The sequence below is a fragment of the Hydra vulgaris genome, chromosome 13, assembly GCF_038396675.1.
Source record: "Hydra vulgaris chromosome 13, alternate assembly HydraT2T_AEP".
NCBI classification, from domain to species: domain Eukaryota; kingdom Metazoa; phylum Cnidaria; class Hydrozoa; order Anthoathecata; family Hydridae; genus Hydra; species Hydra vulgaris.
This window is the reverse complement of record NC_088932.1, coordinates 26,999,224-27,015,929: the sequence shown is the minus strand read 5'-3', so window position 1 is coordinate 27,015,929 and position 16,706 is coordinate 26,999,224. Positions and strand designations below refer to the sequence as shown.

The window sequence follows — 16,706 nt, the reverse complement described above, 5'->3', positions numbered from 1 at the left end:
AAAAAACACATGTCTCTGATAAATTTTTGTAATAATATGTTATGTATTTACCAGTTAGTAAAATAATTTTACAATCGTAATTAATAAAAGAAATAAAGAAAAATTTACATGACTGGGGCTAGAAGAAGACAAAATTAGTCTTATCATTAAGCCCCGAAAAATGCATCATTATAAAATAACATTTTCCAAGAAAATGCAAAAAATAAATAAAATATAAAATGTTTTACACTATTTAGCTTTTAAACTTTCAAAATATTTAGTAATTTAAAGAGTTAAATTTAAGAATTGGTTAGTAAAGTAAGAAATTATAAACTAAAAAATATAATTTTAGCTGGTTCAATTTACAAATAATTATATTTTAGTTTATCTCAATTCTTTATGTTAATGTTGTTTTAATAAGAGTTAACAAGCAGTTATACGTTATACTAGTTATACTAAAAATGAAAATAAAATTTAGAATAGACTGACAAAGATTTATGAAATGCTTAAGATAAAAATCAAACTTTTGCATTATAGTTATATATAATGATATATTAATTATAAAATTATTTTAAATTTTATTAAATATAATAAATATATATTAATTAAAGCTCGAAAAAGTTTTTTCATAATAGTCTTTTCTTACATGCTAGATGACTTTTCATTTTTCTTGACTTTTTTAACTTAGCGGGAGAAAAAATAAAAAGATTTTTTTCCGCCAAGTTAATTTTCTGTCAACTGATCTTTGTCAGTCTATTCTAAATTTTATTTTCATTTTTAGTCATTTTTCATCATTTTTTATCAACTTTTCTGCATATGCATTAATTAAGTTAATAAAATTTATTATAATTGTATGTCAGTTAATTGATCCAGTTTTTCTAAGTATTTTCTCTAGTTTGTTTTATCTTTGTCATTGTTTCGTAAGAAATGTTTCATCAAACTAACTTGTTCACAAATTACATCTTTTAGTTTTTGAAATATGTTTCTTATGTTAAAACATAAAAAGCATATAATTAAATATAAAAAGGTTATTAATAGATTTTGAGCGCTTTATATAAAAAGTATGTAACTATATACAGAGATAAAAAGCTTATTATTACATCGTGTTCAGAAGGTAAACAAACACTTTTCAAAGTTACTATCAACTGTCCTATCAACCGGATGTTGTCCTTACTACTTTTACTGAAGTAAAGTCAGTCAGGACAATTATTTTTTTAAAAAAAATTGTAAATTGATAAAATAATTATTTTTTTAAAAAATCTCAAAAATCAAACATTAGATTTTGTTAAGTTTTATTAAATAATTCAAAGTTTTTTCCAACTCTAAAAATTAGACTAAATGAAGAGCCCCTTGCAAAACGCGCTAAGTAACAAAAATAAAAAATTTGAATTCATTCCACCTCCACATTCTATATACTGAAATTTATCATCCATTTAAATATTAGACCTATTGAAAAATTTTTGTCCATAAAATGGAAAAGAAAGAATCATTTTCTGTTGATGCACAACTTAGGGAAATACAGTTTTTCGCTGTTTTCTCAAAATCAATTCACTCGTACTTAAAACGTTTTGCAAATGAGCTCCTCAAAATGCGTAACAAATTATTCGAAAAACAACAATACTTTTTTGAATTATTACTTTAATAATTTACAAATTGTTCAAAAAATGAATTGTCTTGATTTCTTTATTTCAGTAACTGATAACCTAGTTTAAACTAGTAAATCAAAAAAAAAATTCTTTTTTCAAATCCATGCTTTATGCAAGCAGAATTCTATTGGGCCTAGAAACTCTATTTTTGTTATCTTTTGTAGAAGGAAAAATTACTGTTTTTTTTTTTTTTTTAATTTAAAAATTACTGTTTTTACTAAATTTTTCTTTTTTAACTTAATAACTTAAGACTTATTAACTTAATAACTTAAAACAATAGGTTTTTAACTTAATAACTTAAGACTTATTACTTAATAACTTAAAACAATAGGTTTTGAATCGCTGCGCTTTAATGTCTTCGAAACAGCAAATAATTTGCAAATTAATGATTTTTGTGACGTAATACGCAATTCATATCAAATAAATAAAATATATGGGGAAATACAAATTAAATTTTTGTTAACTTAATTAACTTTTTTTGGTCAAATTTTTCCATTTCCTTGTATTGTCATCGAAAATGATTAAGTGTGCAAAATTTGAGCAAAATTGGTTGAGAAAAAAGCTTTCAAAAATTGATTTCAAGTTTTGTGGCACACAAACATATATATATATATATATATATATATATATATATATATATATATATATATATATATATATATATATAAAGTAACCTTATATAAAGCATGGAAAAATGGTATTATTTTTTGAACTTTTTATTGAGCATTTAGCGTTAGTCTAATTTTTAGAGCTTGAAAAAACTTTGATTCTTTTAGTTTAAGTTATCATATGTGTGTGATTTTTGAAGTTTTAAAAACCATTATTTTCAATAAGATATAGTTCGATATTATTAATAAGATAATTTTGCAATTTTTAAACATTGAAACATAAGAATTATTTATTGTAGAAGTTATCAACTTGTATTGAATTTTCGTACAAAAAATTTGTGTAACATTTTCGTCATTGGTAAAATGCAGAAATGCGGAACGCGAATAAAATGCAGGAGTAAAGTTTGGAAATAAGGTTAAGGGCTTGGGGGCTTTAATGCATACATCGACTAATTTTGCATGCAAAGGAGTGCTGCAACATTGACTGAGAGTTTGGGTTGGGGCAGCGATATAGTTTAGGATTAGGAGAAATTTTCCGCTCAACACTTCCGCGTTTTACCCGGTAGAAATTTCTGCATTTTTCATTCCGACGTAATGTTAGCTGCTATCTGCTGTAAAAGAAAATAAGAACAATACAAGATGGTTTCCTGTCATTTGATGTTAGATTAATTTTTTATACCACATAACTTTTACAAAATTATACAAACTGTAAAATGTTAAGGACCTTATTTCTCTTTTTTAAGTGAGGAAAATGTCTAAAGCTAACATTTTTCAAAAATTTTGTTACTAAATAACTATTTACTGATTAAGCAGGTCCATCATATGCATACATTAATAAAATTTGTAACTAAGCAGGTCTTTTGTGAAATTAATTATTTTAATATAATGTAATAAAGAATCAATACACAATTTACAGAACCTTTCGAACACTTGAGATCTCAAAAAACTGATGGTCGAGGTGGTGAAATTTAAAAAAACCTAATCAAAAATACTTGTGCAAACCGGTAAACCAACATGAACTTGGTAAGGTGGTTTCATGAAAAAATATAAGCAAAATTGGTGAAAAAAAAGCAACTAGCATGCAAGCTGTAAAACCAGTGTCCCATATTAAAATTACTTTAAAATTAAAACTTTTGAGTAAATAAAAGCATAATTTTTTTTCATTTTCAACATTCCCTGTGCGCTCAACTTTGTTTTAAGTCTCTTAAGGGCCTCATACGCTTTGAATTCATATGTTGCGTTGCTGCTTGCAAAGTTTGAATCATATAGTTTTTCTACATTTGTACTATACAAGTTAATAGGTGAGGAAGGAGCCGAATCAAAATATTGAGGAGCTATTTGACTTTCTTTGATATTTGGCAGACTTATTTTTAATTTTTGCATCAGTATACTTCCAAATATCAAACAGTATTGCGCAAAATAACTTGAAGGAAAAACTAAATTAGGCAATTTTACAGTACACCTTTTTGCTAACTCAGGGGATCAATTTTTTATTGCAGAAAAAAGATAATTAAATGTCGCTTTAAAAAAATATGACAAAGTGTTACTTCATAAAATATTGCAACTATTTTATATATATAATAATACATGATTCAAATATAAGAGGTTAAAAACAAGGTCTGTATTATTTTTATTTCAACAAAAATTTTTACGACAATTATACAACTATATTTTTAGTCGTTTTCATAATCTGATATCTCGTCCGATTCATTTTCAGATGATTTATTCGTCTTCGTAAGACAGATTGAGTTTTTGCAGCCTAGTGATTTCTCTTTTTCAACTTGTCTTAAAAATGCTTCTTGAAATATAAAACAAAATTTTATTAAATTAAGTAATAAAATTTATACCATGATAAAAACAAATGAACAAAAAAATAAAAAATTGTTTTATAAATTAACTAATTTATAAAAGTAAATTTATAGAACATGTTTATAAGAAATAGAAATTAAAAAAACTAAAAAGACTTACTCTTTTCTCTTAACCTCATATGTTTTAACTCTTCCTCCAATAGACTTTCTTCTTTTTGCTGGTCAGAAACATCTTGAACAAGTCTAAAAAATTCATTTAGTAAAAGTATAGTATGCTGAGATTGTGGTAGTAAATGTGTAGAGAAATTGTGGAAGTAAAAGTGTAGTATGCTGAGTCATAATCAGAAATTCCATTTATAAATATCAAGTATCGTTTAAGATTAAAAGATATAATTTAAAAAATTTGCTAAAAAATATGAGAAAAGCTTAAAAAATTCGAATTGCTTAGAAAAGAATTAAAAAAGTTAACATGTCAAATGTTACTTATTTAATTTTCATAAGCAAATTAAAAAAGTGTTTCTTTATCTAAAAACTAGTTGAAAAATCTTTCATCTTATTTTCTACTTTTACTGCTGTTTGCTTTAATCTTTTTACAGCTCCGTTAATAAAAAGCAATACAGACCCCCCAAATTCCATAATAGAGACTGTTAACAACTACCAATTAAGTTTAACTTATGGATCTAGTGTTCTTAATAATAAAGACAAAAGTATGCATCTAAAGTTTTTTTTTGCAAGAAACAAAGTATTTCGGTAGATATCTAGTAAAAGATTCATTGTTAAAACTAATGAGCAAAAAGAGATTAAAGATAAAAAATTAATGAGAAAATAGAACAATAAGCATTAGAAAAGGATTAATTAAATTATGAGTTATTTAAAAAAGAAAGACATTTTTATCAAGCCAGAAAAAAGTTAAAACAACGATCGTTGTTGGAATAAGCTTTGTATAACATGTAAAGACTGTAAAGATTGTTTAGATGAAGCGTTAATAAAGTAGACGATTTTTTTTGTATAAGCAACTTAGAATTTTGGTCAGAACTCGAGTTGCTTATTTTTCAGCCAATTTCTATATCTCGAGTTGCTTAATGGTTGCTTAAGTTTCTTAGCCTAAATTTCAGTGTTTTTACGAATAAGAGACAAAATACGGTTTAATATCAAGTCTTTAACAGAAGAGTGCTCTTTACAACTAAAATCACTTAAATTCTAATAAAAAAAAAAGATCAAAAATGTTTCTCTTTTCTGCTGGATCTTTATTTTCTTCACCTCCACTTTCTTCGTCTTCTTGTCCGTCTGATTTTTCTACTTGTCCATCTAGTTCCTCGTCTTCTCCGTCTGATTCGTCAGGCAAAACATCAATAGGGTTATCCTTTACTTCGTCTGGAATAGAAGCCTCTGTGATTTCCACCGGGTTGTCAATGTCAACAGGGGGTGGAACAACATTAGCAGGTTTGCCTTCAGGATTTATCTTATCGTCCTCGCTACCATCAGCCGTGATAAGACATCCTGTTTTCGCAAAGCTTCTATAATGCATACGAAGAAATTTTTCGTCTTTGGATGTTTAACGGTAAGCTTCACCGACTCAACAAGTTTTCAAAATGCGGAGATCTTTTGCCGACAGTTTCCGACCATCGTTGCCAAGCCAGAGTTCGATGTTTTCATCATTTTCGAGCCAGATGTTTTGTTCTGCTTTAATATGTGATTTGAATGCTTTTCCTGGTCCAGCATCAACAGGTTGCCAAAAATGTGTCCCGTTGGGAACACCAAACCAGACAATACCTTTATGTTGTCGCACTTTATTCAAAAACTCATCACTGACTTGGGCTGTCAGGTTATCGCAGAACAAAACATACTCATCCAGGTTAGCGACAGCATAGGAGAGAGTGTTCTTCACCCATTACACGGAAAACGCTGTATCTGCCCATGCATTTGGTTGCCAGTACACATTTACATCACGGTTTGTAGATTTGGGGTCCTAATATCAACAAAATACCCTATGGAAACCCTTTTAAAGGGTGATAGTGCATGTCATATGGAACACAAAATGAGTGATTTGAAATTCCTGGATTAAAATCCAACAGACTTATTTAGCTTTGAATGTTTTACTACGAAATACCCATACATTTAGGCTATGGGTAGCCCAAAAAGTTTGTTGAAAAAAAATTTTTTTTGCATTTTTTTTTTACAAAACATATTAGCCTGTAAAATTCAAACCAATATTCTTTAATTAATTTATTTTCTAAGTGAGTTTGTTTTCAAGTTCTGTTACAACCTTGGATTTACATTAATGGATTACAGAGAAAAGGCATGTTCTGAAGAAAATTTTCCTTTCTACAAAAATTAAATTCTCTTGCTGTTGTAGTCAATGACACATTTTAAAAGGTGACTGGCATAATCTGGGTGCAATGGATCTCTCTTAAATCTCTCCCAGTGAGATTTGAAGTTGGAATGTAGAGCTTTTGTTGCCTGCTCACTAAAGAGGCCAATTCCAATTTGTTTCATCTTGATGAACTGTGGCACGTGGTAAAACACTGCATGCACTTTGGGAGTCACAGAAATAGGAAGGTTGGTGTAGCTAAGTTTGAACTGTTCAATCATGGATTCATAGTCAGTGTCGAGGCTTTTTCCAAAGCACAAAGTGACCACTGTTTGGAATAGTGTGAGCGTTTGAATGAAGCCGAGAGCTGGACTGAAACCTTCTTTTTCTGAAAGCTGTTGAAGCTTATCCAGACCTCTTAGAAGCTTCATGCAATCGTTCCCATTGAAATGCTCCCCATGGTAAGGCTGGATAGGGATATGAAGTGATGGAGGCCATTCCTTGGCCCTTGGCCACAGGTCGCAAAGATTTTTAAAGATGTGGTTCACAACTCCAAGTAATAAGTGGAGCTCCATTGATGGAATAGCCTCAAGGACAAACTTGTCATCTTGAAATTCAATCAAAGGTACATGAATGAAATTTTTGAATTCCTTCGACTTTCTTGAATTTCCTCCTGCCTGGATGTATTCAGAATGCTGTCTTCTGATCTGGCCAAAAGTCCGAAGTTGTCCACAATTTTCAAGACCTGGAGATGCAGCATCACACCAACAACAAGGGTGTTTGCTACTGTAAGACTGAATGCCACAAAGAATGTTGGCCAGCTTTAGGTCACAAGAGACAACCAAAGAACCTGTTTAGCATTTTTCTTTGACTTGAATGAGGTCGAAAATGGCCTTCACATTCTGGTAACTCTCAGGAGTGTTTTGTGACAGTGCTATCAGCATCTGCTGCTTAACACTCGTTTTTTTGGTTGATGCTGGTGCCATCAGCTTGATTGTCTTCTGTACTGAGCTGTGTGGAGGAGTCTCATCTTCTTCCAACACAATGTGAGTGAAGCTCACTTTCAGAAATGATCCACCACCATCAATCCCGAGTTTTAAAATGGAAGATTCTGATAGTTTTCGTGATGCTCTGAAAACATCACTGAGATTGCTGAGGCTCTGGCAGTGCACAACTTGACAAGTTTGACCATTCTCTGCCAATCTGATGTTGCTGACCATGAACTGATCATTAAGTATCTGGCCGGCTTGAGCAAACTTCAAAGGAAAACTTGGCTCCACCAATCTAATTGGGCTGGTTTGATTTAGTGCTGAACCTAGTTTTCGCATGCCATTGTTTGAAAGTCCTGTATTTTGCTGAATTTGAACCATATTTTCTGTTGTGAGTGATTCTTTGAATAGCTGCTGAGCCGATGACAGACCTTTAAAAACAATAAAATAACATCCATTAGGAAAACAAATATTTATTCTTGCAATGAGAATGATTTAAAGTAAAATTAGGTTGATGAAATAAAATTGAAGCAGGGTAATTAATTAGGAGATGAATTTTCAATAAAAGCAGTTGCAATTAGCATTTTAATTAATATAAAAGCATTCTTGTTTCTTTTTCTCATAATTAATTATTACAGGTCATTAATTAAATGTTTGTGAATCAACATTTTGAGTGCCTTTAATTTAGCATGATACTATGATAATTAACTAGACAATAGAAGTAATTACCTCTCCTCAATGGCAAAAGTTTTCCACAAGGCTGATAGTCTAATAGTGCCATTTGGAGATGCGCTTTTGGATGCAAAGACTGCTGCAGCCACTTGCTCTGCACCTACGGGATCATCTGTGGCCATTCTTCTCAGGTTTTTAATGGCAAGTTCCAATGGTGCAGTTGTGAAGAAGTCCTCGGCCAATAATTGACAAGCACTTTGTGCAGTGCTTTTCAGAACTCTGAGAAGTTTGCTTTGGAATTTTTTCCTTGGATTCTTTGACTTTGTCAAACGGATGCTTCTCCTTTCCTTTGATCTTGGCAACTTGGCATAAAAGGCACTCACAAACTGACGAAACTCTGGTTGTAGGTTTGATAAAAATTGACTTGAAGTCAAAAAGTTTAGGCACATGATTGATTTTTCCAGCACAAAGTTTTCCAATTTGAGATCTGCATGAAACACAAGTAGCCAAAGGCACTCTTTCATCACTGAAATCTATGTCTGCTTGAATCAGTTGAAGAATTTTCAACTTATAGTTTTCAGTCAACTCTTGATCACCCTTTTTCATGAATATAACACAAACAGATTTTCTGCAATCTTCATGAGTTTTTGCAAATGTAGGCATCTTTAAATTTATTTAAAAAGAGTTCACTGTGTTTACATTTTGCTTTCTTCTTTGAATAATTACTGCCATTTCTCGAAAAAATTATTGGCCGGTAATTTTTTAACCGAGGGGTAAAGTTTGAACTTGAGAATTTATCTTGATACATCGGAACAGCAATAAGATGCATATTTGGATAAAAGCTTTTAAAATAAAAAAGTTCTGTTTTCATGTATTACATTTGATATTATATATATCGTTTAAACAAAGCATGTCTTGTAGCATTTTAAGCACTTAAATAGATCGCATTATGGTATGCAAAAGCCTATAAACTTCTTGACCAAAATTATGCTTTGGATGTTAATGAGGGATTTCAAAACCCTTTATTTTGGGCTTCCATAGGCACGCACTATCACCCCTTAAAAAGGATTTTCATAGGGTATTTCATTGATATTAGGAACCAAATCTACAAACCGTGACATCAGTGTCATAGGCTAAAACTTCATCTTGACTAATCCTTTTCCCCTTACCTCTGAAAATCTACGCCAGCTTCACTATTCCTTCAGGACTGAAACATATTCGAAGGGTAGCTTGTCGCTTATCAAGCCCACTGCCAGGTTGAGCTACCCATACTCTATGGTCCCTTCGTTCCTTTCCCTTACTCATTAGTATTTTCGTATGTTCGTTTGCTCTCGACTAAAAACGTGAGTGGAATTTGATCTACATTGATTCTCTTTTTCGGTGGGAAACGCCCCCATTTTTTATCGTATGTGTGTTTGCCACTTCCAGACTTAATCAACTTTTCTCTCAAATTTGAATGCCATTTCATCAGAATCGGGGTTTGCTTCTTTACGTCAGCTTGGCGCTTACGTTGAACACACAGCATGCAAATCTTATTTTTCCTTAAGAAATGAGCGACTATTGATTTTGGCAATCTGTCAGCATTCGGGCTTTGTTGTAGATGAATTTGATTCGCTCGGACATACAACCACTTAAAGTTAACTTTTAGCTCCTTTTTTCTTGCTTCGGAGAATTTTTCATAAAGTTTGTTAAACAAAGCTTTGTGTTTGTCGCCTCTTCGGCATTTCCTGAATAACGCATTTTTCTTGTTTTCGTTGTACTTGTTGTAGATTTCTTTTTCCTTTGATTTCCATTGTGTAATCATACTCTTATGAACGTTATACTTTTTTGCTACATCCCTACTTAACATACCATCATTTAAGTCATTTAGCACATCAACCTTTTCTTTAACATATAGCTCTTCCGTTTGTCAGCAATTTTTGGTAATTCGTTAGCTTCAACATCAGTAACAAGCTTCTCTAAAACCAATTTCACAGTTTTTTCAATATTATCGTACTTGTTCTTTCCATCAATGATTTGATCTAAGCTCATTGATTTCGGATCTTTGTCAGTTTGAGCAATATCCGTATGTGATAACTTATTTTTTCACCAAAACTCGTGGATCGAAAGGGCTTGTGTTTTCAGTGATTTTTTGCAAACAATACATTCAAACAAATTATCTTCTTTTTCCTTCGGCACTACATTTACCAACTCACCACGATGACAAATCTTTTTGGTAAAACCAAAGTTGAACAAATTTGTCTGCTTTCTCTTACTCATGATTTTAACAGCGTTGTCAACAACATACACAACAACAACACTACTGTGATTACGTTCTTTTGAAATCGTTAATCTAAAAGAAGTCATTACATTGCAGAGAAAAAAATTGATTCGAACGCAAAATCGAATGTTTTCATTTCTCAAAAAAACGTGTACGGCAATTTTTTAAACTACATAAAGCTATGTTTTATATCCAACATAAAAATAGTATTTGACAGTAAATAAAGGAACTTTTTGAGTGCTTTGATTTTTATGCGCAATTTATGAGTTGCTTATGTTAACATTTGTTCAGAACTGAAGTTGCTTAATATTTTTTCACATCGAGTTCAGTTGCTTATAAACGAGTTGCTTATACAAAAAAAATCCTGTAATTAAGTTGTAATGATACAAGACGGATTGTTCAGATGAAGCGTTAATAAAGTAATTAAGTTGTAATGACACAAGGTTATGATTAGGTTGTAAAACGTCTTTAAAAATTAATTTAAAAAGACAAAGCTATTTTATTTTTGTTTAAATTATTTTTTTAAATCTTTCCAGACGTTTTACAAAAATAATACAAAAGATTCCAAAAGAAATTAGTGAAAACCTGATTTTTTGTTGCAATTGCATTATTTTCTTATTTTAAGTAAGTTTTTGAACATAAAAAGGGGTTTTGTCGTGAAAATCTTAGGTTCCTTTGCTCAACTCAAGTTTAGTTGACCATTTTTTCTAATAAACCAACAGAATCTACAAAAATATTACAAAAGATTCCAAAAGAATTCAGTGAAAACCTGTATTTTTGTTGCAATTGCATTATTTTCTTATTTTAAGTAAGTTTTTGTACATAAAAAGGGGTTTTGTCGTAAAAATCTTAGGTTCCTTTGCTCACCTCAAGTTTTTTTGACCATTTTTTCTAATAAACCTCAGAATCTACAAAAATATTACAAAAGAATCCAAAAGAAATCAATGAAAACCTGTATTTTTGTTGCAATTGCATTTTTTTCTTATTTTAAGTAAGTTTTTGTACATAAAAAGGGGTTATGTCGTAAAAATCTTAATTTCCTTTGCTCACCTTAAGTTTATTTGACCATTTTTTCTAATAAAGCCACAGAATCTACAAAAATATTACAGAAGATTCCAAAAGAAATCAGTGAAAACCTGATTTTTTGTTGCAATTGCATTATTTTCTCATTTTAAGTAAGTTTTTGAACATAAAATGGGGTTTTGTCGTAAAAATCTTAGGTTCCTTTGCTCACCTCAAGTTTATTTGACCATTTTTTCTACTAAACCCACAGAATCTACAAAAATATTACAAAAGAATCCAAAAGAAATCAATGAAAACCTGTATTTTTGTTGCAATTGCATTTTTTTCTTATTTTAAGTAAGTTTTTGTACATAAAAAGGGGTTATGTCGTAAAAATCTTAATTTCCTTTGCTCACCTTAAGTTTATTTGACCATTTTTTCTAATAAACCCACAGAATCTACAAAAATATTACAGAAGATTCCAAAAGAAATCAGTGAAAACCTGATTTTTTGTTGCAATTGCATTATTTTCTTATTTTAAGTAAGTTTTTGTACATAAAAAGGGGTTTTGTCGTAAAAATCTTAGGTTCCTTTGCTCACCTCAAGTTTATTTGACCATTTTTTCTACTAAACCCACAGAATCTACAAAAATATTACAAATGAATCCAAAAGAAATCAGTGAAAACCTGTATTTTGTTGCAATTGCATTATTTTCTTATTTTAAGTAAGTTTCTGTACATAAAAAGGGGTTTTGTCGTAAAAATCTTAGGTTTTATTGCTCACCTCAAGTTTATTTGACCATTTTTTCTAATAAACCCACAAAATTTACAAAAATATTACAAAAGATTCTAAGAGAAATCAGTGAAAACCTGATTTTTTGTTGCAATTGCTTTATTTTCTACTTTTAAGTAAGTTTTTGAACATAAAAAGGGGTTATGTCGTAAAAATCTTAGGTTCCTTTGCTCACCCCAAGTTTATTTGACCATTTTTTTTAATAAACCCACAAAATCTACAAAAATATTACAAAAGATTCCAAAAGAAATTAGTGAAAACCTGATTTTTTGTTGCAATTGCATTATTTTCTTATTTTAAGTAAGTTTTTGAACATAAAAAGGGGTTTAGTCGTGAAAATCTTAGGTTCCTTTGCTTAACTCAAGTTTATTTGACCATTTTTTCTAATAAACCCACAGAATCCACAAAAATATTACAAAAGATTCCAAAAGAATTCAGTAAAAACTTGTTTTTTTGTTGCAATTGCATTATTTTCTTATTTTAAGTAAGTTTTTGTACATAAAAAGGGGTTTTGTCGTAAAAATCTTAGGTTCCTTTGCTCACCTCAAGTTTATTTGACCATTTTTTCTACTAAACCCACAGAATCTACAAAAATATTACAAATGAATCCAAAAGAGATCAGTGAAAACCTGTATTTTGTTGCAATTGCATTATTTTCTTATTTTAAGTAAGTTTCTGTACATAAAAAGGGGTTTTGTCGTAAAAATCTTAGGTTTTATTGCTCACCTCAAGTTTATTTGACCATTTTTTCTAATAAACCCACAAAATTTACAAAAATAATTCAAAAGATTCTAAGAGAAATCAGTGAAAACCTGATTTTTTGTTGCAATTGCTTTATTTTCTACTTTTAAGTAAGTTTTTGAACATAAAAAGGGGTTATGTCGTAAAAATATTAGGTTCCTTTGCTCACCTCAAGTTTATTTGACCATTTTTTTTAATACACCCACAAAATCTACAAAAATATTACAAAAGATTCCAAAAGAAATTAGTGAAAACCTGATTTTTTGTTGCAATTGCATTATTTTCTTATTTTAAGTAAGTTTTTGAACATAAAAAGGGGTTTTGTCGTGAAAATCTTAGGTTCCTTTGCTCAACTCAAGTTTAGTTGACCATTTTTTCTAATAAACCAACAGAATCTACAAAAATATTACAAAAGATTCCAAAAGAATTCAGTGAAAACCTGTATTTTTGTTGCAATTGCATTATTTTCTTATTTTAAGTAAGTTTTTGTACATAAAAAGGGGTTTTGTCGTAAAAATCTTAGGTTCCTTTGCTCACCTCAAGTTTTTTTGACCATTTTTTCTAATAAACCTTAGAATCTACAAAAATATTACAAAAGAATCCAAAAGAAATCAATGAAAACCTGTATTTTTGTTGCAATTGCATTTTTTTCTTATTTTAAGTAAGTTTTTGTACATAAAAAGGGGTTATGTCGTAAAAATCTTAATTTCCTTTGCTCACCTTAAGTTTATTTGACCATTTTTTCTAATAAACCCACAAAATCTACAAAAATATTACAGAAGATTCCAAAAGAAATCAGTGAAAACCTGATTTTTTGTTGCAATTGCATTATTTTCTCATTTTAAGTAAGTTTTTGAACATAAAATGGGGTTTTGTCGTAAAAATCTTAGGTTCTTATGCTCACCTCAAGTTTATTTGACCATTTTTTCTAATAAACCCACAGAATCTACAAAAATATTACAAAAGATTCCAAAAGAAATCAGTAAAAACCTGATTTTTTGTTGCAATTGCATTATTTTCTTATTTTAAGTAAGTTTTTTAACATAAAATGGGGTTTTGTCGTAAAAATCTAAGGTTCCATTGCTCACCTCAAGTTTATTTGACCATTTTTTCTAATAAACCCACAGAATCTACAAAAATATTACAAAAGATTCCAAAAGAAATCATAGAAAACCTGATTTTTTGTTGAAATTGCATTATTTTCTTATTTTAAGTAAGTTTTTGAACATAAAAAGGGGTTTTATCGTAAAAATCTTAGGTTCCTTTGCTCACCTCAAGTTTAGTTAACCACTTTTTCTAATAAATCAACATAATCTACAAAAATATTACATAAGATTTCAAAAGAATTCAGTGAAAACCTGTATTTTTGTTGCAATTGCATTATTTTCTTATTTTAAGTAAGATTTTGTACAAAAAAAGGGGTTTTGTCGATAAAATCTTAGGTTCTTTTGTTCACCCCAAGTTTTTTTGACCATTTTTTCTAATAAACCTCAGAATCTACAAAAATAGTACAAAAGATTCCAAAGGAAATCAGTGAAAACCTGATTTTTTGTTGCAATTGCATTATTTTCTCATTTTAAGTAAGTTTTTGAACATAAAATGGGGTTTTGTCGTAAAAATCTTAGGTTCCTTTGCTCACCTCAAGTTTATTTGACCATTTTTTCTAATAAACCCACAGAATCTTCAAAAATATTACAAAAGAATCCAAAAGAAATCAGTGAAAACCTGTATTTTTGTTGCAATTGCATTATTTTCATATTTTAAGTATGTTTTTGTACATAAAAAGGGGTTTTGTCGTAAAAATCTTAGGTTCCTTTGCTCACCTCAAGTTTATTTGATTAATTTTTCTAATAAACCCACAAAATCTACAAAAATATTACAAAAGATTCTAAAAGAAATCAGTGAAAACCTGTTTTTTTAGTGCAATTGCATTATTTTCTTATTTTAAGTAAGTTTTTGAACATAAAAAGGGGTTTTGTCGTAAAAATCTAAGGTTCCTTTGCTCACCTCAAGTTTATTTGACCATTTTTTTAATAAAACCACAGATTCTACAAAAATGTTACAAAAGATTCTATAAGAAATCAGTGAAAACCTGTATTTTTGTGGCAATTGAATTATTTTCTTATTTTAAGTAAGTTTTTGTACATAAAAAGGGGTTTTGTCGTAAAAATCTTAGGTTCCATTATTCACCTCAAGTTTATTTGACCATTTTTTCTAATAAGCCCACAAAAACTACAAAAATATTACAAAAGATTCCAAAAGAAATCAGTGAAAACCTGTTTTTTTGTTGCAATTGCATTATTTTCTTATTTTAAGTAAGTTTTTGTACATAAAAAGGGTTTTGTCGTAAAAATCTTGGGTTTCTTTGCTCACATCATGTTTATTTGACCATTTTTTCTAATAAACCCACAAAATCTACAAAAATATTACAAAAGATTCTATAAGAAATCAGTGAAAACCTGTATTTTTGTGGCAATTAAATTATTTTCTTATTTCAAGTAAGTTTTTGTACATAAAAAGGGGTTTTGTCGTAAAAATCTTAGGTTCCATTATTCACCTCATGTTTATTTGACCATTTTTTCTAATAAGCCCACAAAAACTACAAAAATATTACAAAAGATTCCAAAAGAAATCAGTGAAAACCTGTTTTTTTGTTGCAATTGCATTATTTTCTTATTTTTAGTAAGTTTTTGTACATAAAAAGGGGTTTTGTCGTAAAAATCTTGGGTTTCTTTGCTCACCTCAAGTTTATTTGACCATTTTTTCTAATAAAACCACAAAATCTACAAAAATATTACAAAAAATTCCAATAGAAATCAGCGAAAACCTGATTTTTTGTTACAATTGCATTATTTTCATATTTTAAGTAAGTTTTTGAACATAAAAAGGGGTTTTGTCGTAAATATCTTAGGTTCCTTTGCTCACCTCAAGTTTATTTGACCATTTTTTTTAATAAACCCACAGAATCTACATAAATATTACAAAAGATTCCAAAAAAAATCAGTGAAAACCTGATTTTTTGTTGCAATTGCAATATTTTCTTATTTTAAGTAAGTTTTTAAACATAAAAAGGGGTTATGTCGTAAAAATCCTAGGTTCCTTTGCTCACCTCAAGTTTATTTGACCATTTTTTCTAATAAACCAACAGAATCTACAAAAATATTACAAAAGATTCCAAAAGAAATCAGAGAAAACCTTATTTTTTGGTGCAATTGCATTATATTCTTATTTTAAGTAAGTTTTTGTACATAAAAAGGGGTTTGGTCGTAAAAAACTTAGGTTCCTTTGCTCACCTCAAGTTTATTTGACCATTTTTCCTAATAAACCCACAGAATCTACAAAAATATTACAAAAAATTCCAAAAGAAATCAGTAAAAACCTGATTTTTTGTTGCAATTGCATTATTTTTTTTTTTTTAAGTATGTTTTTGTACATAAAAAAGGGTTATGTCGTGAAAATCCTTATTTCCTTTGCTTACCTCAAGTTTATTTGACCATTTTTTCTAATAAACCCACAGAATCTACACAAATATTACAAACGATTCCAAAAGAAGTCAGTGAAAACCTGATTTTTTGTTGCAATTGCATTATTTTCTTATTTTAAGTAAGTTTTTGAACATAAAAAAGGTTTTTGTCGTAAATATCTTAGGTTCCTTTGCTCACCTCAAGTTTATTTGACCATTTTTTCTAATAAACCCACAGAATCTACAAAAATATTACAAAAGATTCCAAAAAAAATCAGTGAAAACCTGATTTATTGTTGCAATTGCAATATTTTCTTACTTTAAGTAAGTTTTTAAACATAAAAAGGGGTTATGTCGTAAAAATCCTAGGTTCCTTTGCTCACCTCAAGTTTATTTGACCATTTTTTCTAATAAACCAACAGAATCTACAAAAAT

The 16,706-nt window shown here is 29.4% G+C and overlaps 1 long non-coding RNA gene across 1 annotated transcript; it reads right to left on the bottom strand.

The window, feature by feature from the left end:
* Positions 1–3,839: 3,839 nt before the first annotated feature.
* Positions 3,840–7,480, bottom strand: LOC136089363 (uncharacterized). Its single transcript, XR_010642985.1, has 2 exons — positions 4,202–7,480; positions 3,840–4,031 (listed from the first exon to the last, which is right to left on the bottom strand). It is a non-coding gene; the product is annotated as an uncharacterized LOC136089363 (long non-coding RNA).
* Between the last annotated feature and the right edge of the window lie 9,226 nt (positions 7,481–16,706).